At 52.4% G+C, this 24,935-nt stretch overlaps 2 long non-coding RNA genes across 3 annotated transcripts; one reads left to right on the top strand and one right to left on the bottom strand.

Moving 5' to 3' along the window:
• Window positions 1–106: 106 nt before the first annotated feature.
• Window positions 107–9,381, top strand: LOC104876819. Of its 2 annotated transcripts, XR_004516674.1 has the most exons (4): window positions 107–183; window positions 1,930–2,054; window positions 3,754–3,933; window positions 6,729–9,381. It is a non-coding gene; the product is annotated as an uncharacterized LOC104876819 (long non-coding RNA). The 2 variants fall into 2 exon arrangements; XR_784424.1 differs by lacking the exon at window positions 3,754–3,933.
• LOC117285599 lies at window positions 3,940–23,645 on the bottom strand. The gene is made up of 3 exons (XR_004516675.1): window positions 23,351–23,645; window positions 4,871–5,655; window positions 3,940–4,130 (listed from the first exon to the last, which is right to left on the bottom strand). It is a non-coding gene; the product is annotated as an uncharacterized LOC117285599 (long non-coding RNA).
• Between the last annotated feature and the right edge of the window lie 1,290 nt (window positions 23,646–24,935).

The following is a 24,935-nucleotide window of genomic DNA, read 5'->3' on the forward strand; positions in this document are numbered from 1 at the left end:
ACTGGGAGTGGAAGCCGGTGACCGGAGGGGTGGCAGTCAAGGAAGTCCCGTCCCATGGTGACGGCTGAGCTGACATCTCCAAGAGAAGGAAGCAGCAGCCAGCAAAGTGGCGGGGAACATGCTGCAGGCGGAGGGCACGGAGGCGCAAAGACCCTGGGCAGAAGCAAGCATGGCAAGTTCAAGGTAAGAGGAGGCCAAGTGGGGCCCAGGTGTGCAGCCAGAGCTGCGGGTGGGGTGGAGCCTGAGCAGGAAGGGCTTCAGGGTTCCACTGTAAATTCAGCGGATCCAGCTCTGAAAGACTTAGTGTCCTCAGTCCCTGTTACTCATGCTGAAAACACTAGGCAGGAGGGAAGGGAGCGTGAATCACAAAGTGGAGGGTGACAGTGACCAGAGAAAACATAACCTTTAAGGAGGAAGAATCTGTTGCTTGGCTACAAGGGGAGGGGAGGGCCGAGGGCCGGGAAGGGTAATGAGGGACTGAGTGGAGAAGGGGGAGCCCAGCAAGAAGCAGGAGCCCTAGGGGACGGCTTGAAGAGGAAGGGTGAATCCCAGCTTCCAGGAGGTGGGGACTTCGAGGAAGGGGGAGGAGGGGGCAGCAAGGCGCATTTCAAGGGGGTCTGGTGGGTTCCCCGCAGTGTCACTTGCCTCCAGTCATAGCATGGGAAAGACTCCCTCCCGGGCTCACAGTGTCTCCAGGCTTGAGTCTCATGGTGACCCTTCGACTGGAGCAGGCGGCTAGTCTGATGCTTGGCCACAGCAGAAGTGGAGGCCCCTGCCGAACCCACCAAGAGGAGGCACTAATGCAGGACACTAACCAGCGTGGCCTCGCCGCCTCCTCTTCCTTGGCCCGAGTGGATTCCAATCTCCTGGAGGGGAAGGTGTAGACTGTCTGAGAAGCCATGAATCCTTCTATTCTTATGCTTTCTCACAGGGAAGGTATTCAGAGACAGGAGCAGATGGGCTTGAGACCAGCCACCGATTCCTGGAGCAGGCCAGAGAAAGGAGCCTCCCCCAGGAGGCCCCTGAGAGCGGTAGGGAAGGAAAGTCACAGAGGTGCACTCGAAGGCATAGACCCTCCCTCGGGGAAAGGGGCTCCCAGAGCTTCCATGTGCTGCCAGACTCCAGTGCCAGGAAGGGGCTGGCACAGCCCCCAGGAGAGGAGAGCAGAGAAGGGGACCAGGGACCACCAGACGCCTCCCCTGGGAAGGGGCCCATGCCCTCTCCAGATGGAATCTCCCCGAAAAAAGGCAGACGAGCCCACTCCTCCTCTGCTGACCCAGGCCCCGGAGAGCAGAGATTCCAGTCCGTGCCCCACCCTGCTTCTCCTGGAAGGCAGAGCAGTCCCCAGACCCTGCAGGGCCCTCTCCTCCCCTCCCGCTGGGCTGCAGAGCCCCGAGGCGCACAGCTTCTGAACGCACAGCTTCTGAACGCTGCCTGCTTTCTCATGCACAATGAACGCTTCCCCACAGAACCTTCTGAGCTTCCACCGCATTAGTAATCAGCGCACAGAAGCCTCCTCCCCCGCCTCACTCTCTCGTCTTTCTCCTCCCCCGTCTTCCCTTCCCTACTCCTTCGGCCTCCTCCCCACCTATCAGAGTCACCGCCACCTCCTGGGAAGCCGCGAAGGTTTATCGTCAAATCAGTCTTTGTCATAAGGAAAGCAGGTTTCTTTTCCTCACTTTGAGAAGGTGCTGACAGGAGCAGCTAGGGAAAGAGTGGTTTGTATATTCAGAGCTTTCTCCCCCCTGCGGCTGAATCTGCACTATCTTCTAATTTATCTCGGCACTGTTGCTCCTCCAACCTGCCTCTCCCAGTCACCTGTCCTCTTAACCCTTATTTATGAGCATTTACTCACCTGACCCCTCTGCTTCTTGTCCTTCCTTCATTTCGCTCATTCAGTGACATAGAGTCAATCCCTTTATGTGCCAGGTGCTGAGGACAGGAGACACGGCGGGGACACAGTGGATATAACAAACCAGTACGAAGCCCAGCAGTAACTGGGCGACAGAGGAGCAGCCAGACCCTGTGGGCGCAGAAGTGGAAGCACCCTGAAGGTGGGAATGCTGGGGCAGGGACTACGGAGCCCGGATTCAGGCCTGGGGGGCAGGAGGAGGGGCAGGGCTTCTGCTGGGTTCCAGGGGGTGAGACCTGGGAGCAGAAGGATCAGGTGGGTAAGGCAGGGTCCAGGGAAAGGTGGCTTTGAGGGGACAAGCCGTGGTCATCGGTTAGGAGGCCAACACCGCGTGAATTAGAAGGGAGATATAAGCTCTGGGTGACAATGGCGGTGGCAAGGCTGGTCGAGAGGAGGGGCAGAGGGACCCGGAAAACCAGTAAAGGTAAAAGCGAGCAGGGGCTTCACAACTGTGGGACCCTACGGAAGAGGAGCCCGGTGACTCCAGGGGAGGGTTGAAGGGGCTTTCTGAGCACCCAGGCAGGGACTCGCCTGGGGGTGCTATGGGAACCTACAAGCAGGAGATAATCAGAGAGGCGACCGCAGCAAGAGGCCGTGACCCACAAGGAAGGAAGGGCTGAGGCTCCCTGCGCGCCTGGCCTCCCCGTCTTCCCAGCGATGAGCAGCCTTCGTCGGCCTCCCGCTGTAGGCACAATGACAACTCCACGGAATGCCCCACTAGCTGTGGCTGGCCACGCAGCCCTCTAGCTGCACACAGGCCTCAGGCTCACAAGACTCCCGTCCAGTGCAGAGGGTGTGCACAAAATCCCCACTGCTAGAAAAGTGAGGCACAGCGATAACTCTGTGCCGCACTTAGTGTGCAGTGAGTGCGTGCTAAAAGCCTCTCCCAGGCTCTGGAGCACCGAGACGCCCGTGATTCATCGTCAGTCAGTCATGCAGGGCCTGGCACTCTGACCCTTTCGGAAACCGCTCTCTCCTCTGACGGCTGAGCCCTGTCCTCCAAGGCCCGGGGCAGGAAGGTTTCTCAGTGAGATTTACTCTGCAGCCAGCATGATGGATGGGGCGGCTGTGGCCAGCGGGGCTGAGCAGGGAGAGAAATACAGCAGCAGCGCAATTCGGAAATGGGAGGGTGGCTGCAGGGCGGGTCAGGGAGGGAGAGCTGGATCGGTCCTCTGCCACCTCCGCTCGCCCACCTCTCCATCTGTGTCCTCAGTTCTATGGCATAAGTGACACGGAGAGGTTGGGAACAGCACAGAGGGGAAGGTGAAAGATCAAGGGTCTCTCTCTGCCCACCCTTCATGGCCAACCACTAGGAAAACTGTGGGGCACATTGAGGAGCATCCAGCCCCGCTCCTGCCCCAGTGCCCCAGTGCCCCAGAAACAGGTCCAGCCCAGGACTGTCTTGGCGTGGATGCAGGCTTCCGTCCAACTTTGCTCTCTCAGGCATAGGACACAGCCGCTAGGGCCAGCAGCTAGCAGAGGGAAAGCGATACTTCTCTCCTGGGATTCAATCCAAGCAGGATTCCATAGCAGGGACCAAGGTAGAACAAAACCACAGCAGATCTCTCCAGGAGCTGAACCCTGCAATTTAGGCTGCTGGCAGGCTTGGCAAGGCGTAGGTGTGACGGGCAAGGCCTCAGCCTACTCTTTCCCCAGCCCGCGAATTCCATTTGTCCAGAGCATCCATGTGCACACAAGACAACAGGGGGCTGGCAGGTTACTCCGTCCTCCCACTGGCTCCACACCAGCTGCTGGGAGGTGCCAGAAGCCATGGAAGCTAATGCAACAGATGCTAGGCACGGAGAGGGCCTTCTGGCATCACGGGTCTCTCTTGCCAACAGACAGGAGATGGCTGCATGTCGGATGGATTACTGAACCATCTCTCTCCCTGGAAGCGATCGTGGGCAGTCGATGACAGAGCACCTCAAAACTGAAGACCCCACTTCCTGTGGCTCCCTGACCCCTAGGCACGGGCTTTATAGTGATGCCTCCAACCTGTGCTCAGCCCATGGATGCTCAGGGTGAGGAAGGAGCTGGGGCCAAGGGGGCTAAGGGGCTCCGTGTGTCTAGGTGGCGGCCGTACTGACACACTTACAGAGAGCCAGCTCTTGTAGGCCGGGTGACCCATGGAGGCTGGACCTACACACAGCTACTTACTACAAGCTTCTGTGTTGCAGGAATGGGCCTCACACATACATGGTCACAGCACGATAGTGATCTGTAGAAAGAATAACAGGCTGTTGACAGGGAGTGTTTCTGCAGGTGAGAAGAGGGGACGGTTTTTGCTCACCCTCTCTTTTCCTTTCTTTCCCTGGCAGCTGCTTATCTCTGCCTCCTCCCCACTTCCACCTAGCTCCCCTCCCTACCCCAGAGAGGCCCCTGTTCAAGCCTGGGATGTCCTCTGGGAGCTTCCTGGGGGCTCTTGCACCCAGGACACATCCAATGGTATTCAGAAAAGCCAGAGGAAAGCAGCTGCCGTAAACACAAGCAGAACAGTACTGTTTGCTCTCCCGGCCAGCACCCTTAGCAGGGTGGCATCCGTCCCTCAGCGAGCACCAGAGGCAGCCTGCACGGAACCATTCTGCTTGGCTCTCTGTGCTGCCCCGCCCTGCTCTGTGTCCCTATTCCTGGACCACAAACCTCCAGGTCTCCTTCCCCGACCTCTGGGCTGGGGTCCACTTGGGAGTCCCAGCTTTGGGGCACAAAGCCCGTGGAGGCTTCTCACCTCTTCACGCTCCAAGCCAGACCTGGGTTTTGCGGTGCCACTGCCTCCAAGTCCAGGAGAGCACAGCTCTGACCACAGCTCCGGGGAAGGAGGCCCTTCCTCCAACCTCAGCTCTCTCTCTGGGCCTCAGGAACCATAGTGCTGCTCTGCCCCCCTCTCGGGATGCCACCCACCCGTGCTGGTTTCCCTTCACCCTGCCTGGTTGTGTGATACAGAACCCGGCTAGTACTCACCGTGCACCTGCCATCCCCACCAGTGGTCAGAAACCAGGGGGCAAGCTGTCTGGACCACGTCCCTCCTGAGACACAACGTGGTCCGGTGAACTGGTAGAGATGAACCTGGGTTTGCACCTTAGTCTTGCCAAGCTATTTTTCTTGTGTTTTACTTTCTGCATCTGTAAAGCAGGGATACCACTCCCTCTCCACGGTGTTCCAAGGGTCATCTTACATAACGCGTGCACATACAGCGCCCACCGTCATTCGGCCATGGCAGAGGCCATTGTCGCTCTGCCATGAGAGAAGCATTCTGTGCCCTAACCTCCTGGTGCTCTTCTGGGGCCCAGCCTAGCCAGCGGCCTGGGTGACCAACATGCAGGACAGTCCCTGGAAGGTGAGCGCTGGACTCTCCCCTGGAGTCAGGCCGCTGCCCTGGACAGTTAGCCTCCCAGGAGACCCCATTCCACCTCGGTGCCACCAGGACAGCACAGGAGTGCAGGCGCGTGGGGAGGAATGTCCTTTCACTGGAATCCCGACAGGCAAGGGCTGGACAGAGGCAGCCGGCCTCTGATTCAGTCCCAAGTTTCCCTTAGTGCTGGTTATCACCGCCAAGATCCCAACGCCAAATCCTTGTGAGTCTGTGGTATCAGCTGGCTGTGACTCATCGGCAAGTCTCTGGGTGGATTGGAGCCACGGGCTGCGTGGACCCAGATCCACTGCTTGTTAGGGGCAGGAATTGAGGACTGAAGCCGGAGGCCTCACTGTCCTGGTAGCGTGCAGCCCCACCAAGGCCGAGGCCTGCGCTGGAAAGGAAAGGAACTGCGTGCCAGCCGTGGGCTGAGCACCACACACCCTCCATGTTGTCCAGTCACAGCTTAATCCACTGTCACCTCCACAGGACACAGAGGGAAAGCCGAGGCCCAGGAGGCTGGTGTGGTCTGCACTGTGACATGCAGCTCATCGGTAGGGTCCCAGGCCTGTCCCTCTGTTCCCTCCTATGTACCCTCACCAGGAGCACAGCTGGGCATCTGCCCCAGGAGGTGCAGATAGTGAAGGCAAGGAAGGCGGTCAGGGGGCAAAAGTGGGGTGCACTATGGCCAAGCTGCTTAGGTTGGGGAGGGGGACAAGATCCCCTGGGCAGCAGGCACCTCTGTGGCTCTCTCATAGATCCCACAGGAGCTGGTGCTTTGGGAGAGAAGACACAGGAGAAAGAGCAAAATGTTTTTAAATAGGGCTGGCTCCAAGGCCAAAGACCCAGCAGGAGACAAGGCCCAGGCTGTGGCTGTGCCCCACAGGAGCCATGGGGGATGCAGACGACGCCATTGGAGGCACTGGGCCGTCCACCAGCAGGCGCTCAGAGATGTGCTGTGGCGCCCCCACTGCCTTAGGCCCCGGGGTGATCCAGGGGGACAGGAGAAGGGGGAGGCCGGGGCGCACAGGGAGACTGGGGCAAAGCCAGGGGCCTCGGAACACCCCAGGAAGAAAGGGATCCCTGCCAGGGTGGGCCGGAGTGCAGGGTCCGGTTTTCTCTCTGAAAATGAGGGGGCCCAGTGTCCGGAGGGCATTAGAGCACCGGCCACTGGGTTTCCAAGGCTCTTCCCAGTCCGGACACCGGTCAGAGAGTACCCAGGTGTCACCTGTCCTGCCCCTCTGGCATGAGCAGGCAAGTGTGGCCTTCAGCTGCACCCAGAATTTCCAGCCTCAACCAGAAGCCTCTTTAAACTGCTAAGGCAGAATCCATTTCAGGTTTTCAGTAGAACTGAAAAATATTAACATTACACATCTATTTATTTGTGGCTGCATGGAATCCACTGTCCTAATGTTTAATATTTTTGATTTACTGAATTTTCACCTGACTTTTATTGGTGACTTGCAGGAGCTCAGCCAAGAGGTACAATAGCAGCCGGACAGCAGAGGGATGGTCACCAGCCAGCCCCGCACCCCAGGACTGAGCATCCAGTCTGCACACCATGGGGGAGAATGGCTGAGGGCACAGCGGAACCAGGGCTGGAGCCACAGGACTTTCCTTCCCCCCGTGCAGGGCCATCACCCAGCCCCAGAGCCAGGCAGGTGGATTTCCCAGGTGTGCGGCGAGGCCCAGCCCACCCAGCTCCCCTGAGTCTCCTAGACCAGACCTGGGGGTGCAGGAGGGACACTCACGTAAGTGTGGAAGATTCCCCACCAGGGAAATGGCTTCTTTTTAACCTGCACAGTGGAAGACCTGGGTCCAACCCCACCTCTGCCGTGGCCCAGCTGAGTGACCCAGGGCACTCCCTGGGCAAGTCACTTTGATGGCTGAGTTTCGGTTTCTGTAAAATGGCTTAATGACGCACTACTGGAGGGGCTCATGTGAGAACTCCAGGAGGTGATATGGGCAAAGCTCCTAGTACAGCGCCAGTGCCGGCCCCTGGCTGTGTCCATCAGAGAAGCAGCGGGTGTCAGCATCACGCCCTAGCCGGGCTGCTCCTCCGTGCTTCCCCCTCACTCCACAGAGACCCAAACATACCCAGTCTGGCAGAGCTGTGTGCTGAGGCTGCCCAGTGTCTGGGGAGGTGCTTGGGGTGGGGGATCTGCCCTAGTTAGGGGGTGCTCTGTGCCCCCAGCCACACCACCTGGAACAGCTGCCAGCAGAGGGAAGCCAGCAAGGTGCTGCCCCTCTTCACCCCCACTTCTCTGCCCCCAGACAGGCAGGATGGGTCGTGTTTGTGCTTGGTGCTCCGTGTGACTCTGGAACCTTGGGGGCCTGGCCTGCCTGACTGAAAAGGTCCTGGTGTCCCGCTCCGCACCTGTCCAGGGCCCTTGGAGGCTTGTGTTACCAACAATAGCTTCAAATCCCTGATTAAAATGCTGCAGCGGGGAGAATCAATAACCATCGGCAGCTGAGCCTCTAATAAGTATAATAATCACCATTAAGGAAAGATGGGGGAGTGAGTAGGGCTGGTAACATAGTGATTATATTAATCTCCTCATCAGAGCCGCATCCGCCTGCTCCTGGCTTGCCCTTGCCTGGGCCCCGCAGGCGGCACAGGGGCTGCCAGCCAAAGCGGGCAGCCTGGCTCCAGCCTCTGCAGCCCCGCAGCTCCCACACTCCTTCCTTCCTTTCGTTATTGTGGATAAAATCCCCTGCCTGGGTGGGCGGAGGCAAGAGAACCTTAGGGGGAGGAGCAGGAAAGCAGGGAGAGTTCCTGCTTGAGAGGAGAGGAGCCCTGTCTGGGGTTTGGCACTCAGGCTTCGAGAGTGTCTCACACAGCCTTCAAGAGTGTGGCGGCCGCACACCCCGCCACTCAGAGGAAGGCTGAGGCAGGCAGATCGCAAATTCAAGGCCAGCCTGGGTAACAGTGAGACACTGTCTCCAAACAGAGTCCTCACTTCGTGATCTCCATGGGGCCAATGACTGATTTTCATCTCATTTCACTCAGGAGAAACTTGCCTGGCGCTTACCACATGTCAGGCTTTGCTCTAAGCTGCTGCAGTTCTAAACTCATTTAAACATCTCTGCAGCTCCCAGCTTAATTATCATTATTATTCTATCTTGCAGATAAGAAACTGAGTCGGTTATAAATCACTCTTTCTTTTTTTTTTTTTGAGTTATAAATCATTCACCTAAGATGACTACACCTTGAAAAGCAGATCCCAGACTTGGACTAGGTGGCCCAGCTTTACTGTCTGTGCACTCAGCATCCTAGCCTGCCCTGCCTCCCTAACACGCAAGAAACAGGGCCAACTGGCTGGTCCTACCTCTCACGCTGTCCCTCCCAGGCCCTCCCAAGTACTGCATTCAGCAGTATCCCAGCAGCACCCTTCCTGTATCTGAGCCCCATCCTGGAACGTGAAGATGTCTTGAAACACTTTCCTAGCCAGCTTTGCCAAGCACGAGAAGAGGCCCTGGCCTGCAGGAAAGAGCTCCACTCCCTTCTCAAGGCTGACACAGCCCCCTGCGGCTGTGGGGATAGAACACCAACCTGAAAACCCCCTAGATGTAGGTGGCTGACCTTCCAGGTGTCTCACCTGCTTCTACTGTAGATAGGTAAGTTAACTAGGTATCTTGTCGGCAGTTAGTCAGGGCACACCCTTGAGGAGCCAACGAGGACAGTCAAGGTACAGTCACTGAAAGCCCCAATGGTAAAAGGAGAGAAACCACAGCCTCAAGCTGCCCCTAAGGATATAAATAGCAGTGATTCATATTCTAAATAGGTATCGATCACTTGGTGATCACAAGATCTTGCCCACCTCTTCCAGGAAAGATCCCTGACAGAAGATCCTTGTGTGCTTGCTATGGGACTTGCTTCCTCATGGGATCCCCATTTAATCAATATTACCTAAGTGACATATCTGTCCGAACCTTATTGGTTGATCATAGTTTTGTCCACCTTGTGATTTCTCATCGGATCAACACTACCTAGGCAACTGTACTTGTAATCTTACTAATTCACTATAGTTTTGTCCCACCTTGAACCTGCTTCTCCTGGTAGGCTCTGTCTCATAAAACACCTTTGAGAAGCGGGGTGGGTGGGCAGCCCACTTTCCGGTCCCCCTTCTGTCTCTCTTACACAGAAGCTTTCTTTTTCTCAATAAGCTTTTCCTACTCTTAACCTCTGTTGCTCCTAGAATTCATTCTTCAATTTTAGAGACCATGAAGTCGCATTTTGGATACTAGCAGGTTTGGGGGTTGCATCTCTTCCCTCTGAATCACTTCCAAAGGCCTAAAAATAAGTGAAAGGGTTTCTTCAGCCACCACCTTCCAGAGGAGGAATGTCCTTGGGCCTGGGGGCAAAGCCAAGGAAGGGTTTCCTCAGAAATAGCCAAGCCCGTGCCATCCGCCTGGGACCCAGCCTCCTCTCCAGAGCAGAAACCCAACACTAATCGGCGAGGGTACGTGAGTCCTCATGGTCATCAGCCTGTGCTGCCTTAGAACAGGTGAGGGGCCAGGCTCCCTTGTGCGGCCCACGGTATGCCCTACACCCAGCACAGTGCTCGTGGGCATACATTTGTCTTGCGATAAAGATGAACAGATGAGTGAATGAGTACTTTCATCTTCTCCTCGGTCTCGTTCATTACCTCATACACCAGACCCCAGACAAGTTCTATTTAAGTAGCCTGGGTTTTAGAAAAGGGATTTTTAATGTCTTTTTACTGTTCTTCGATGGTCTTTTTTATCGTTTCATGGTGTGGAGATGAACCCCAGGGCCTCAGGGACTTCTAGGAAAGCCACCACTGAGATACACCCCAGCCCAGTGCATATTTTTAATGCCAGATTCTTCTGGGGGGGTACCAGGGATTGAACTCAGGACCTTGTGCTTGTGAGGCAGGCGTGGTGCCCCTGAGCTAAATGCCAAGCCCCCGTGCATATTTTTTTAACTGTGTAAAATCACGATCTTAATCTTTTTTTGAAAACAGTACTAGGGGTCAAAACCATAAGCACTGTACCCTAACCCTTTTAGTTTGAGACAGGCTCACTAAGTTGCCCAGGCTGACCTTGAATTTGCAATCCTTCTGCCTCGGCCGCACTAGTAGCTGGGAATACAGGCGTGTGCCACCTTCCCCAGCCCATTTTAACCATTTTTAAGTGCACAGTTCTGTGTGGCATGACGTACAGTGACACTGTTGTGCAACCCCCCGTTTATCTTCGGAACTCTTACCTTACGGAACTGAAACTCTATACCCATGAAACATAACTCCTACTCCCCCTCTACTTTCTGTCTGAATTTGACTATTCCAGCTACCCCATATGTTTGAGGAGGTGATTCTATCACAATTCAGTGAACTATTATCTTAGGACTAATTATACAGACTGTTTCCAGTCTTTCCTTGTTATCTGTAACACAGCAACAAATGTACCTATGCAACAAGCTTTTTGTGTACGTAGAATTATTCCTTCGGATCGGTTGTCAGAATTAATAATCACCTGGCTCAGGATTTAGCTCGGTGGTAGAGCACTTAGCTGGCATGTGGACGGCCCTGGGTTTGAATCCAGATACACACACACACACACACACACACACACACACACACACACGCTTCCTTAGGAAAATAAAATAACTTGACTGTATTTTTAGGTTTTTGATGTTGTCAGCTACCCAACAGGATTTTAGCAATTTATATATCACATGTAAAACATTATATTAGCAGGGGCCGAGGATTTAGCTCAGGGGTGCTGCGCCTGCCTTGTAAGCACAAGGTCCTCAGTTCAATCGCTGGTACCAAAATGAAACAAAACAAAAACGTTTTATATTAGCAATGTTATAGACATGGCCGTCTCTCTGTATTCTATCATCACTGATTGTTTTATAATAATCATTGCTAATCAGGCAATCATCTATGTGTCACTGTTAAACTAAATATCTGTTGAGGTGCTGAACTGGAGTCAGGTCTATTTTGAGAAGGTGAGTATGGAGCAGGCTGTGTCCTGAGCTGTAACGATAGCAAAAAGCTGCTGTGCTTTTCCAGCTGGGCCCTAAGCTGGGCAGAAGGGAAGGCACAGTAGACTCTGCTTTAATAGCTGGGAAGCAAGGCCAGCAACTCCCTCCATTTGCTTACAGCTTAAGAGGCTTTTTAAAAAACTCATTTTACAAAAAATAAAAAATTTAAAAAATTTAAAAAAAAAAACAGGCCGGAGATTTAGCTCAGTGGTTCCCGTGCCTGCCTCCCAAGCACAAAGACCTGAGTCCAAAAAAACAAAAAAAAAAAACCTTATTTTACAGATGAGAAAACTAGAAATGACAACTAAAAATAACTTCCACAAGGTCACAGGACTCATCAGTCAGAGGGTCAACTAAAATGAAAACAGACTGCCAGGGCAGGGTGTGGTGGCGCACACCAGTGATCTCAGCACTCTGGAGGCCAAGGCAGGAGGATCACTGAGCGTTCAAGGCCTAGCTAGGCTACTTAGTGAGTTCAAGCCCAGTCTGAACTACACAGGGAGACCTTGTCTCAGAAACACTTCCGAAATTTAAAAATTTAAAAAATAAAAAAAAAAAAAGACTGCTAGTTCAGTAAGCTCAATAGTAAGCCAGGCCAGAAGCCCATATGGAGAGCATCGCACTTAGTCCTTCCCTCCCCACGTCCCAAAAGGCCGGTTCTGTGTGGCCCATGGCATAGACATACCACAGTCACAGAACCCAGATGCATGCTGAGCAGCTGCCCGCCAGCTCTGGTGGCACCAGACGCTCCCTTGAAGACAGCACATGGTCCCCTAAGTCTCTTCCTCCCTTTGCTCCTCTCCTCGGAGCACCCGTCTCTGTCCACCTTTTCACTTGGCGCGTCCATTCATGAGGACCAGCTCCAAACCTGCCCAGACCTTCCCCGCAGGTCCCCACCCCGCCCACATGAGGTCCGGGTGTCCCTCTCGGGAGCCTCAGCAGACACACCCATCATACTTCTCATTTGCTGTACTGCAGTTGTTTATGTGTGGGTTGCCCAGCAGGTGTCTGGAAGCTCACAGGCTGTTTTTATATCTACTTCTTTATGCGCGCCCCGCCACACCGGCACACGAAAGGTCTCAACGAGTGTTTAGTGAATGAGCACACCCTTTGCCATTCAGAGCCAGACCTGGCCCACCCAGAGTCTACACCAGTGATGGCGAACCTTTTAGAGCTGCCAACGATACAAACAGCCCTCTGCTGCATGCAAGCCATAGGTTCACCACCACTGGTCTGAATGGAGGAATTTCCAACAGTGGTGCCTGAAGCAGTGTGTGGGACACAAGGGATCGGAGCCCTGGATTCTCCAGAGGACTCTGAAATCTCTCGGGCGAGCCCACACTTTTCCATTCTATCCCTTCACCTGGAGGCCCCCAGATGATCCAGAAAGAGTGCAGGAGTGCCAGGAGGGAGGCTCTAAGGACAGAGCCTTCAGTATACTGAGAGGGCAGTAATTAAATTTCTCTGCTAACGAGCTCATCCCAGAACAGCTCGCCCTCTGGTCCCCTGGGGATACAGGCCTGCTGTTGGCTTTTTCTCCTGCAGAGCTGGTGGCTGACTCGCTGACCAAACGTTCCAGAGGCATGAGAAGCTGTGACGGCGGCGTGAGACGTGCAACAGGGGAAGAAAGAGCATGGGCCCCCTGTGCTGGTTGTACCCTGGGCCTGGTGGCTCTTGGGAGGCTGAGGAAGCCACCAGGACAAGGCAGAGGACTCCAACCTCCGTAGAGACAACCACCATCCCAAACATACCCAGCGCTTGAAACACTACCAGAAGCCTAGCACAGCAGGCACAAGCAAAAAAAATGTCCATGCCTTCCGGGATGTTCTGGTCGTCACGGTGGAAAAATCAGAACGCTCTTAGTCTCCCTCGCTCTGGTCCCCATGTTGTGTTATGTTACTTGGGGACGCTGAGAGAGTTGAGGGATGTGCCTCCATCTTTTGGAGTTTCCGTTCCTCCTAAATATCTTACTCTGGCCCTGGCAATCTCAGAGGAGATGCCGGGGACGGGCAGACAGTGGTTTGGGGGCGCTGATCAAGAAAGACTTCCTGGAGGAAAGTGCAGGAGGCAACCTAGATGGGTCCCGAGAAGGCGAGCCTGTCAGTGTCGCTTGTGTCACTCACGCGGCCTGGCCGGTGTCTCCCCCTTTCTGGGGCGCTGCCTTCTCCCCAGCCAGCCTTGTGGGTGATGGCAGGCAGCCTGGCTTTATGAGCCACGCCTGCTCGCTAACATGTCATCTGTGGAGAGGAAAGTTCCCAGGACGAGGAGGTCTGGGAGGATGGCAGGTGCCCTGGTCCGCGCTCAGCCTCACAGGGTCAGTCTTTCTGCAATAGAGTATTTAAGGATCAGGATGAAAAATTAAAAAACCAAAAGAAAACCAGCAAGCCAATTACTCTGAAGAAACTCCCTTGAAAGGAAAGGGGAAGAATCAATATTTAATTCAGGCTGCATTGATTTGCAATTTGAACACCACACTCAGCCCCCCGATCCCAGGCAGGCTTTTCTGTGCGAGTTGGCAATGGGTACTTAGGGCCTCAGGGGAGGCAGCGACGGAAGAGGAGCAGGGACATCTGCCTGAGCCCGGGCCCAGCTGTGCCTTCCCCGGCTCCAGATGCCCCCCACCCGGAGGACCTGGGGAGACCTGGGCCACCAGCGAGGATGTGGCGGCAAGGCGCAGTCCCCTCCCTGCCTCTGAGGGGAGCAGCGCCGGGATCCCCCCGGAAAGAGCTGTGTGCGCTCTGTGTACACACCCAACACACACTCACACCACACACACATTGTATACGTACCACAACCGCAACACTCACACCACACGAGCGTGACTCACAAACACATCACATTCACGGCATACACACCGCACGTGAAAGCTCACACCATGCGTACGCAGCACACACTACGTGTGCACCTGCCCTATGCACACTGCTCACAGAACTCACACTACCCACATGCGCCCTACACGGCGCTTTCGCATACCGCACACAAGCCACACACACACACACACACACACACGCGCATCCGATTTCTCAGAGACGGTGGTTCTGTCGGAAATGGACACCTTGGAGAAGAGAGACCTGGGAACGTCACAGCCCTCCGCCCCGTCTCACTCCTGAGCCTCTGGCCGCTCTGCCCTGTGCTAATGCGGGCGCACCACGCTGCTCTTAACACCTCGGCGCCGCCATGCGCCCTGACCTCCCAACGGACAAGACGGCAGTGCCCTCCTACATCCCACAGGAAATCCTGCCGAGGTACCGGGCAGCCGCCACCGGGGGAGCAGGGGGAGCAGGGGCCACGCGGAGCAAAGGGCGTGGACGGAGAAGCAGGGCTCAGCGCCTGGGCCTTCTCTGCCAGCGTGGAGCCCAGTGGGGAAATCCTGACCACCCAGCACGGGAGAGCGCCACGTCGCCATAAAAGGGTACAAGCTTGGCTCAGTCGTTTTAAAAAATACTTCATTAAAATTAACGAAACACAAAATTCTCTTTAGCCCTTCAGAGCTTTGTGACATTGTTCCCTGCTCTTTTATACCTATTGCCTTAAGCAGCTCTTGTTCAGAATACCGTGGAGCACCAAGGGTTGGGATTATTCGTCCCCATTTTACAGATGAAGACCCTGAGGCTCAGCAAGTCCTGTGGACTGGAGGTCAAGCCTGCTGGTCTCGGCTTCTCTGAAAATGTAGTCGCTGCCTTTTCATCTGTTTGGGGTTGGGGGACGTGGGGGCCAGGCGATGTCTCTGCCAGGGATGTTAGGACAGGACAGAGTGGTGTGGACTTGGGCGGGACTTTAGAAGGATTGTGCGTGAGTAGCAGAGAGAAGTCAGCAGCAGCGCTGGGAGCCGGCCCAGGCCTCACCCCACACACTGCTCTTTCCTGGGCCCAAGGGTTCAGCTTTCCTCCCAGCCCTGCCACCGGTGTCCCCTGTCCTAGCCGTTTCAGATCTGCCTGCGCTCTGCATTGTGCAAGGCCTGGGCAGGTGCATTTGTACGAGAACGTGCGGGTGAGATGACTCCCCAGGACCCCTTCTCCGGCCCCCTGGATCCCAGGCTCACTTCTCCTTTGCAGCCTCTGGAAGGTGCTGGAGGAGACTCAGCCTGCCTGCTCATCCCCTGAAAGGCTGCCACCACCCACACAGCCCTTGGGGCTCTCCTCTTCCCGGCAGTAGGCTATGCTGACTCTTGATTCCCATTTTCTTGCCCCTCTAAAGACACAGCAAGGTGATCTTCCTTGTTAGGAGTTTATCGCACCTTCCTGAGAGGAGTGGATAAGTAAGGACAGCAAAGGTAGAGGGCAAGGGGAAGACATAAACTTGCATAGCTGGGACAGCCAGCTAGTCTTGGCCTGACCTGCCTGAAGTCTCCTCCTGAGATGGTAAGAAAAAGAGGGGTCCCTCTTGCTTTCACCCTTTTATTGGATTCCCCCAGGCTCCGTGAGCTCTGCCACCTTCTGGCCTCCCCCACTTGAACGACAGCCACGGTGACCTCAGCACAGGGGCCTGACATGATTCCGGGTCATTAGCAATCGGTCCTACCCCAAACCATGCTTTCTCAGTATTTCCGTCCTGGCCACGCGGCTTGGCAAAGTTCCTCACCTCCAAGCCCCGATTTCCTCATGAGGAAAGAGGGACCAAAAATACCCTCTTCGAGGGCTGAGATAATGGATTTGAAGATGCCTTATACATTACGAAGGGCAATTCTATGGTGAGCTATTTACTGTCACTAAATTTTTTTTTAAATCAATGCCTCTCATTAATAGCCATAATTTACTAAGTGCCAAGTAGGTGCTGGTCACTCTCTCGAGTGCTTTAAATACAGTGCTTCCAGTACTCACAAAAACAGTAAGGAAGGCATTGACCCCAATTTATAAGTGTTGTCCGAAACATTCAATCCAGCGGTAAAGCTGAAATTTGATGCTAGGCATTATCTGCTTGCAGTCTGTATTTTTCCCTACCCCAATCTGTTTTATAAACAAACCCTTATACCAAGCACATGCTTCTATTGCTGTATTTATCATGCTGTATTTATAATTTTTCTTGTTTATGGGTTTTTCTCCTAGGAGACCATGAACTTGTGAAGGACCAAGGCTACACATCTCGGTCATTTTTGTGGCCTCAGTTCCTACCCTGGCGATTGCCAAATAGTAGGCACTCACGATGTAGCGTTCACCAACTGATTACAGGAGTATGGCCCTTCGCCAGATCCCGTTTCCCCTCCACCTCTGCAGAGGCCCTGTGTGAGGCTACGGGGAGAGGAAGCCCAGGCGTGGAGCTTGCTCTGCCTAGGGGTCTCTAACTCCAAAGCTGTCCCTGGAAGCTTGCTTCTTCCCAAACGCCGAGAGCTCATGCATATTCATGAGGGGAGAAAAACACTGAGAAGAGATATTTGTTTTGTTTATTAAACTGGCGTCTTGGCAAATTTATAGCAGAAAATGAATAGTCTGTCTCCTGTGCATTCATAGTCTGAGAGCTGCATTGAGGACGCCTCCTGGACCAGTAGGGGCAGAATGCAAAGGGACTGGGAGTCCCTGACCAGAGTGGGCCCAGGAGGCAGCCCCAGCACCAGGGCAGGCTCTGCCAAAAGATGTGCATGCCCACTGGGACTTGAGAGTCTCAATAAATAACTAAACAACCCCTCTTTTCTCTACCCATGTAACAGAGACTCAGGAATTACATAGACAGCAAAAAAAAAAAAAATTAAACTCCATTTCAACAAAATATTTAAATATACTTGCTAATATTCCCTCCCTCTGCTACTGAATTTATCCCTGTTAAGAACTGTGACTCACAAGCACAAGGATACAAGTTTGCTCCCCAGTACCAAAAAAAACAAAACAAACTCTGAGATGGGCCAGGGACTTAGCTCAGTGGCGCCGGGCCTGCCTTATAAGCCCCAGGTCCTGATTTCAATTCCTGGTACTGGAAAAAAAAAAGAACTGTGAGCTGGGCAAGGTTGGAATCTCAGCTTCGGTGAGAGGATTGTGAGTTCAAGGCCACTCTGAGCTGCACGGTGAGACCCTATTTAAATAAATAAATAAATAAAATTACTCAGAAGTATCTAGAACATGGAAATACAGGAAGAGACGACTGCTTGTCTTCTCCGGGTTATAACGGAAGGATTGTGTAACATACTCCTCAACGTGTATTTTCCCTTCTCTCAGAGAAATGAACCTTTACTTGGCTTCATAGGCACCTTATGCATTAAGACCCAGATTCCCAAACGTTCATGTTAATTTGTAGGTTTTTGTCTGGTAGAACTGCAGATGACGTTTGGTAGAGAAGATAATGGAAGGGCTACAGTTTTATTGCTGTATATTAACTGGTTTTTCATCTAATTTGATGAATTTATTTCTGCATTTCTTTCCTACTTAACTATACGGATCTCTGCTCATCAGGTCCTCCTAAGAACCAGCTTTGGGCCAGGGATTTAGCTCTGCGGCACCCAAGTGCGAGGTCCAGAGTTCAATCCCTGGTACCAAACCAGCCATCCCCCCAAAAAGAACCAGCTTTAATATATTTCTTGTTTAATGAGTTTGTCAGAATCTTTGGGACATACCAATTCCGTATTTTTATGGAAGTCATTTTTTTTTTTCCAGTACTGGGCACTTTCACATGGTGGGCAAGCACTGTACGACTGAACTACATCTCCATCCCTGAAAATAATGTTTTTAACTCCTTCAAATGCTGTTCGATCCATGTCCACCCGCAAGCAGCAGGACTGTTCCAGAGGCCCAGCCCACGCTCGGTGAGCTCACCACACCATAGAAGGAGCCCCTCGACTGCATGGTAGACCTGGCAGAGGCCACCATGATACCCAACTCTTTCTTCAAACCCACTAAGCCCTTGGCTCCTCAGGGGTCTGGGGTGAGAGACCAGGGGCGTTAGCCTAGATGAGCACTTCTTCATGAAAACAGAATGAACAGAGAATTTTCCCCACCTCACAGGGCCCAGGGTGGGAACAACCCCACTGGGGAGCTGGTGGGCACTGGAAGAGGGTGGGAAAGGTGCTTTTCTGGTAAGTTCACCAGGATCACAGCTCCAAGGACACAGCCAGTGGCCATTAGGAGTCTGTTGGCTTAGAGGGTGACCCTTCTGTGAACCAGGCACTGGGGATGGGAGAGATGTGTTCTGTGCCTGGCCATCCCTGCATCTTCACTTTTTCACGGGTCACTCGGCTGCCCTCAGGTCCTGGAAACTCTAAACAGATCTGGATTGCTGGGAAATTAGCCCAGCCACGTCTCAGGGGACCATGGTCTTTCATTCTGGTCAGAAGAAGACTGTGTTTCAGCACCAGCCAGAGAAAGGCAGTCTTTCCTGCACCAGGTAAGAGGAAGCAACTTTTGTACATTTTATATGTTGTAGTCTTCATGACAACCCTCTGAGTGAAAATTATTATCTGCTAGATGACATAGAGCTAAGGCATCCAGTCCTAGAGCTTCTTGTAAGAGCTGGCAGCAGTTACGTGTAGTTACGGAGGACGCCACAGTTAAGATGGGCTTCGAGGAATCAGAGACCAGCCTGGGTCACCTCTGTGGGGCTGGGGTGACTCTCCACTCTCTCTGCTCTTGGCTGACTGGGCCACACCCTACAAAAAGCCACTTCTAGACCATTTTATCCCCCTCAGCCCAGCCAGTGCTACCAATTCCACCCAACAGCGGGAGAATCCAGTGACAGTTGTGGGGATGATGGACAAAACAGCTCATATTTTTCCTCCTTCCTCAACTTCCATCCTGAAGGCACAAAGAAACAGGAGCGGAGAGAAAATGAAAAACTGGAAATGAAGGGTTTGTACAGGGGAAGGGGAGGAGGGGATGAAGGGAGGGCAGCGACAAGGGGAAAAAATGAGAACCTTTCATGTAAAGGTACAAGATCCCAATAATGAATGTAACTGTACTGTATACCTAGAATGTACCAATAAACTCAGAGGAAAAAAAAAAAAGAAGAAATAGGAGCAGAGATGGGAAGGATGAATAGAAAGAGGATAGCATTGAAAGAGAAGAAGCCCCAAAGCAGCCCCTGCTTCACCTAGCCCTTATTAAATTTGTATTTTGAGACAGAGATTTGCTAAATTGTTAAGTTGTCCCATTTGGGTTAGAATTTGTGATCCTCCTGCCTCAGCCTCCCAGAGTGTTGGGCTTATAGCTGTGGGCCACCATGCCCAGCAGCTGAATTATTTTGTAACAATATAAATCTTAATGTCTTCGCAACACTTTATCACATGGCCATTTTGTATTTTGTTTAACTAGCTCCTATTGTTACATTTTAGATTGCTTCCAAATGTTCCCTGCTGTGAAGAATGCCTGTGTGAACACCGCTGTGTGCAGAGCTTTTGGTGTTCTATTGAATTATTTCCTCAGTATAAATTTTCCCAAGCAGAATTACTTGTCAAAGGCATGAACACGTTTATGGTTCCCGGGACTTTGCCGCTTTGGAACATTATCCACACTGAACGAGTCCCCCTGAAAGCTGCCACAGGCTGGATTCACTGGATCAGAGCCAGGGAAGGTGCTTTTTTTCCCTCTTCCCAGCTATGGGCTCCTCCCATTCCACAGCCAGTGCCAGCTCCCCGCCAGGCTCTCAGGTGATTCTAAATTCTGGTGAAAATCCTCTTTCTCAGCCAGATGTGGTGGAGCATTATTTACAACACCAGCACTCTGGGGGCCTGAGGCAGGAGGATCACAAGTTTAAGACCAGCCTGTGCTATTTAGTGAGACACTGCTTTAAAATTAAAATATTTTTTAAAGGGGTTTGGGGACATAGCTCGATGTGAAGATCTTGAGTTCAGCTCCCAGTACCACACAAGAGAAAATTCTCTTTCTCCAGGAAATGCACCCCAGTTTACCTCACATGGCCCCCTTCTTTCCTATACTTTGCCTTTTCTCACATACTAATCTCTTTGAGATGAGTAAATCCTCAGGTTCTTAGGCAGTGGTGTGGGTGTCACTGAGTGGTGGGAGGTGAGAAGCCTTAAAGGAAGACTCTGGAATTTCGGCTGGTGAGGTTCAAATATGAGATGAATAAAGGGGCTGCCATCAGATTGTACTTAACTGGCCACACAAGTGTTCCAGGGCTCAAGAGCCTGCTGGCGAAGGGTCAGAGACAGGGATGGGGAGAGGAAGGTCCAGATGACCAGAGTCCACGGTGCCGAAGAGGCATGACCCCATGGGAACCCTTCCAGGCAGGCAGGACTGGAGGCCGAAGGGCTGACACCATGCCAGTGGGCTCAGGTTCCCACCAGGGAGACACAGGGAGCCATGGAAGAGACGCAGGCGCCTCGTTAATTCAGGAGAGCATCTGATGAGATCTGGATTTTCGTAAATCTGCAGCCACGTGAGGGATGAATCAGCAGAGGAGGATACTGGCAGCAAGGAGACCTGTTGGGTTTTTTGACTTCCTCAGTGGAGCGTTGTGGAGGCCTAATGGGTTTTTTGACTTCCTCAGTGGAGCGTTGTGGAGGCCTAAGCAGGAGTCCTCTGCCCTGTGGGCGTCTCCGGCTACTCCACAAGCCTGGCTGGCAGCACTCCAGGGAGCCAGGGCCGTTTCTCTCCCTTCCACTCTCCCCGGAGTGGCTGCCTGCTTGGCACACACTGTGCACCTAGGAGCCCGTGAGTGTGTACCGACCTGTTGCCAAGCCCTGGGCGGAGCAGGAGGGACACCTGAGCCTGGAGGAGCCAAGGATTCATAGCCCCAGGGAGTTTCCAACCCAAGGCAAAGGATCCGGAAACCACTGAAAATCATCCTCCAAAAAGATCTTAGATTATCTAATCAAACCCATTCATTTTACAAATGGGAAAATTGAGTCTTGGAAGAAGAACAGGACGCAAGACCGGAATCACCTGGCTCCTGGTCAAAAGCAAGAATCACCCTGTAGAATATTTTCCTCAAATCAAAATTCATGCCTGTTCTGGGCAGCTTCCAATCAAGCAAAATGGTCCTCCACTTAGGGCAGTTGGGGGGCCGGCTGCAAGGCACAGGGGCACCGGATCTCGGGTACAAAGACAGCTGACTGTACAGAGCTGAGCCAGGCTTTGGATCACAACCGCATCGAGTGGCTCTACGTTCCTCCTCAGTCCTGAATGGGCCTGTCTGGCCATTCTCGGCCACAGAAAAGATTAAAAAACTGCGCCTCTGGCTGGTAAACCGGAGGCCTGACTCAAACCAGGACATGTTCTCACTGAGGGACCAAGCTGCCTCTGCTAAACGACCATGGGGCTTGGAGCGAAGGCACATGGGGTGGTGGCAGGAGTCGTTCGTGGGGTGCAGATGGACCCAGAAGTGCAGGCGTGGCCTTGAATCTCCTCTCTGTCCCTGCCACACAGTGCCAGGGGATTCAGGGAAATTACTTAACCCCTCCAAGCTTCAGTTTTGTGTAAGATGAGGTGACACTCATCGTGCCTATTTTACAGGGTGGTTGAGAGGCTCAGGCAAGATAACATATGAGAAATCTGTTTGTGAATCATAAAGAAAGATGGGTATCTGTGCGGGGAGCCTGGGATCCCGAATGTTCCTCCAGAAGCTGCACCTGCAGGGATGGAGATCAGATGCACCGTGGGGCTGAGCAGGACCGCCTGCCGCGCAGCCAGGGTCTCTGCCATTTTTATGCAATTAAATACCTCTTCCAACGAAAGCATTTGCCAAATGAGCAACTTCCATGGGTGCATCTGCTGTCTATTGTTTGTAATCAGCTTCTGGAAGCTAAAACTGGCTTCTCCAGCAGATACACTTTGGAACAAGAATTTCCAAGAGCAAGGAAAGCCATGCACAGAGTAGCCACTAAGAGATGGGAGTCGGGAAGCAAATTCTGGCTCTGCCACTTGCTAGCCATGTGATTTGGAATAACTACCTTACCTCCTTGAACGCAATTTTTTCTTTTGTAAAATGGCAGAGCGCCCTGTCATTCAGTGGGGTGGGGACTAGTGGTAAATAGATTATATGTAGTTAGTGCACGTGCACAGGTCCATCTTTCGACGCAAGGCGAGGCCTTTTGGTTTTGCTGATTAGATTCCAAAATGATTTTCTTTGCACAAACCATGCTGGCAATGCAAAATCAATGATTTCTTCAAAATACAGTAAAAGTTTAAAGACTCTTAAAAAGAAATAGGAGGCCAGGGATTTAGCTCAGTGGTTCCGCCACCTGCCTTGCAAGCGCAAGGACCCGAGTTCAATCCCTGGGGTGGGGGATATATATATAGATAGATAGATAGATATATCTATATATATGTAAATATATATAGTTCCCAATATTGTACTATTCTCTCCCTCTTGCTTAATTTCATGGCAGTTTTGAGGGACTCAGCTTTACTAGTATCTCCAAACCTTCAATCCAGTTATATCACTTAAGGAAATACTACCTGCTCTAACAGTCTAGCCACCAAATGTATAATGGCTCAAGAACAATGGAATTTTCTTGTTCACACAAAGGCCAAAGCAGGGTCTCCTAACTGGTGAGTGGCTCTCCTCTAAGCATGGTTCAGGGATGCAGATGCCTTCCACTTTCAGCTCTGCAGTCTTCCCCTATGTGGTTCCAAGGTATTGTTTTTGGATGCCTCTAGTGAAAGAAGAGGCAAGAGCTGGAGGAAGGCTAAACCACCTCCACCTGGAAGTGACGTGCACCACTTCCATTGGTAACGGGAACCCGGTGTAACAGGGGGTAACAGGAAGCACGCGCCCATCCACTGCAAAGGACCATGGGAAATGCAGTCCAGCTGTGCGCCCAGGAAGCCGAGGAGCCAGCTTTGTGGGGCTGATAGCCAGTCTGCCATGTCCACTTTCATAGAACAGATCACTTTATTTTTGCATTCATGTTTCATTGATTCATATCAGTACCAAGAGCAAGAAATTCTGATTTATGTAATAGGTAACTACATTATGTAATTAATAAGAAGAACGTTTCGGGCCGGGGATTTAGCTCAGTGGTTCCACTGGCTGCCTCACAAGCGCAAGGGCCCGAGTTCGATCCCTGGTACCAAAAAAATAATAAGAAGATTTCAAGGAACAAAAGCAGCTCGGTAAGTGTCTTAGTTACTTCCCTCATTGTTGGGACAAAATACCCAGCACACGTGACTAAAGGGAGGAGAGGATTACTTTGGCTCACGTTTCAGATGATTGTCTGCTGGCTCCAAGGCAGGATGGCAGAGAAGAGGTGGAGAGCAGAGAAGACCTCCTCATGGTAGTGGGCGAGAGGCAGAGAGAAGCCAGGCGTGACGGCACATGCCCACAATCCCAGCGCTTGGGAGGCTGAGGCAAGAGGACCGCCAGGACCAGGAGTTCGGGACTACCTACTGAGAGAGAAGGGAGGAGCTGGGGAGGGAGGCAAAGCCTTCCAGGCCACGCCCACAACGACCCGCCCCTTCCCCCAGGCCCCACCTCTTAACACCAAGCCGGCTGCTGCACCCGCTTAGCCAATCGCCTTCCACAGCGGTGTCCAGTCAGAAACTGTAACGGTAAGCACATCTGTGCTGATGAGGCAGAGGGTCACAAGTATCCTAGAGTGTTCATGCTTGAGTATTTCTGAGCCGCCGACATCACTCTGTGTTTCACAGAGGGGACGGAGAGAGCGTGAGTACTTGAGTTAGTGAGCTGTTTTAGTTATGGCCGCCCAACATCCTTTTACTGACTCTACCTCAGAGCTGTTGAGATTCTCCATGGGATGGCAAGTGCTTCGTGCCGCTCTGGATCGCCAGTCAATCTCGAGGCTACTGACGCTCTGCAGTGGCTAATTCTTGGTTGTGGGGTGATGTCCCGTGCCGGTAGGGTACCGAGTGGCATCCCTGCCCCTGCCTCCAGGATGCCAGCCGCAGCCTCGTAGTTATGACCAAAAAAAAAATGTCCCAGGACGTGGCCAGATGTCTTCTGGGAGTGAAATCACCCGGGGCTGGGATCCATCGCTTTCTTTGGGGCCAGGCACTGGCCAGTAACTTATGTCCAGGCTCCCTGCTCCTCTGCAACCCCAGCCCAATGCCTTCCCCGCCAGGACGCCTCTGCCCCCGCACTCCCACCACGAATGCGCAAAAGCTAAGACCCTTGCTCCTCAAGAGTGGAAAGTTCCATATAGTGAACTCCTGTGGCGTTTGACCACTTTTCTAATCGCTCCTACATGGATGCTAGGAACAGGGTTGCCCTCTGAGGGTTAAAATAGTGGAGCTCATTCACAGTAAATAGGGAAATAAACTATGATATTCTCTGCAAAGTGTGACTGAAGATTTTGGAAATGCTTTCGACTCCAACAAAAGTAAACCGGTTTAATTTAAGAAAGATAGAGTCTGCTTATTGTCAACTTAACCCCTTGTGCCCTATTCAAAGAAACCCCATGTAATGGAAGTAGGGAATGACCCAGCTTTGTTTCGGTTTGTGTTTGTTCCTATAAACTACTGAAGAAATATCTGGGCGGTGTGGTGGCACATGCCTGTAATCCCAGCACTTGGGAGGCTGAGGCAGGAGGATTGCTGTGAGTTCGAGACCAGCCTGGGCTACATAGTGAGTTCCAGGGCAGTCTCAACTACTTAAAAAAAAAAAAAAAAAAAAAAAGAAAAAAAAGAAAGGAAAAAAAAAAGAAAAGAAAGAAAGAAAGAAAAAGAAAATCAGTCTTATTTTAGTTTGCTGGGATGTTTCTAACTCATTGTTATAAATTACCTTTTATGGTAAGTGCTTTCTTCTTAACTTGTAGAAGCTTTTATATA

This window comes from Fukomys damarensis, unplaced genomic scaffold (genome assembly GCF_012274545.1).
Source record: "Fukomys damarensis isolate Sample0158 unplaced genomic scaffold, DMR_v1.0_HiC HiC_scaffold_11, whole genome shotgun sequence".
Classification (NCBI taxonomy): Eukaryota; Metazoa; Chordata; class Mammalia; order Rodentia; family Bathyergidae; genus Fukomys; species Fukomys damarensis.